The 1,516-nt window shown below is 36.9% G+C and overlaps 1 non-coding gene across 1 annotated transcript; it reads left to right on the top strand.

The window, feature by feature from the left end:
* The first annotated feature begins 983 nt into the window (after positions 1–983).
* Positions 984–1,055, top strand: TRNAC-GCA. The gene has a single exon. It is a non-coding gene; the product is annotated as a tRNA-Cys (tRNA).
* Positions 1,056–1,516: the final 461 nt, after the last annotated feature.

Raw genomic sequence — 1,516 nt, 5'->3', positions numbered from 1 at the left:
TGATGGGATAGGTTTGTTGTTATCATAAACCTCATTTTAGAGGTGAGACAAGGCATGCACAGAGAATTCATGCAACTTGCTCATGTTTTTTCCACTAGTAAATATTACAGCCCGGATGGGAACTCAGACAGTCTGTCTCCTGGAGTCAGTCTGCTATTGACTACAGGACACAGCAAAATGTAATTGCTACCTCCTCAATTTCCCCACATACCTCTTGCAATAGTAGCAGACCCATGCTTTACATCATAGTTTAGCTATGTCAAATCGGGAGACTGTGCCTCCCAAATTCTTTTTGCAAAAAAGAAATTAAATAAATAAACCCTATCAAAAGTTATAGGCAGCATACAGTCAGTATACACAGTCTGGTTTATGAGTAGACCTAATGAATAAATAGGAAAATTATAAAATCGATTTTGAATGTTTATTGTAGCTTTAGGGAAGTTCTCTTTTATTTTAATATTCACTGAAACAGTCCAAACACCTGAATACAAAAAGTTTAGGACAAAAAAGAGAAAAACAACTAGGAACTAAATAACATTAAGCTTGATGTTGTTCAGTCGCCAAGTCATGACTGACTCTTTGTGACCCCATGGACTGCAGCACGCCAGGCCTCCCTGTCCCTCACCATCTCCTGGAGTTTGCCCACATTCATGTCCACGGAAGCTATTAAGAAGCAAATTTATTTTGCTTGTATCTGAATGAAATTGTTGTATCTGAATCAAAGAGTAAACACAAAACTGTGTCTAAAACACACAACTTTCAACTTGTTTTTTAATTTTTAAATTCTGAGTAATTACTTTTAATAATTATTTTAAAGGTAATATATAACATATTTATTTTTTCATATTTAGAAATAGCCAAGTGTCCTTCTGGGGAGAATGAGACTGAGGTGTTCCTCATCTTTCTTTTATGCTTCAAATATAATCTTTCTTTTCCCCACCTCCATTCTAAATTAGCCTGCTCTTTTATCCATCTTACAGACTTCCCTGGTGGCTCAGATGGTAAAGCATCTGCCTGCAATGCTGGAGACCCAGGTTCGATCCCTGGGTTGGGAAGATCCTCTGGAGAAGGAAATGGCAACCCACTCCAGTAGTCTTGCCTGGAGAATCCCATGGACAGAGGAGCGTTGTAGGCTATAGTCCATGGGGTCGCAAAGAGTTGGACATGACTGAGTGACTTCACTTCACTTCACTTAATCCATCTTATCAAACCCCTATCCTCTGTTTACAAAGAAACAGGAAAGCTAAACTGATACATTAATTCCTGGTCATGAAAAGGGGTATATTTCTGACCCTTATTTATATACAATATAATCACTTTATAAGAAGTGACAACAAGAACAGTCCTAAAATGATGAGTCCAATTAAATAAAACAAACCAAGTGAAAACAGCTGAAAATGTTAAAAAGTGAAAAAAGAACTTTTGAAGTTATTCTTTCTCCCTGATTTTGTTTCATTTTGTTTTCCAAAACAGAAAGAAAGAAGGAAGGAAGGAAAAGAGAACACACAAAAGCAAA

The sequence above is a fragment of the Bubalus bubalis genome, chromosome 16 (assembly GCF_019923935.1).
Source record: "Bubalus bubalis isolate 160015118507 breed Murrah chromosome 16, NDDB_SH_1, whole genome shotgun sequence".
In the NCBI taxonomy this organism is placed as follows: domain Eukaryota; kingdom Metazoa; phylum Chordata; class Mammalia; order Artiodactyla; family Bovidae; genus Bubalus; species Bubalus bubalis.
Note: the sequence above shows the minus strand (reverse complement) of the source record. Positions and strands in the feature narration are given on the sequence as shown.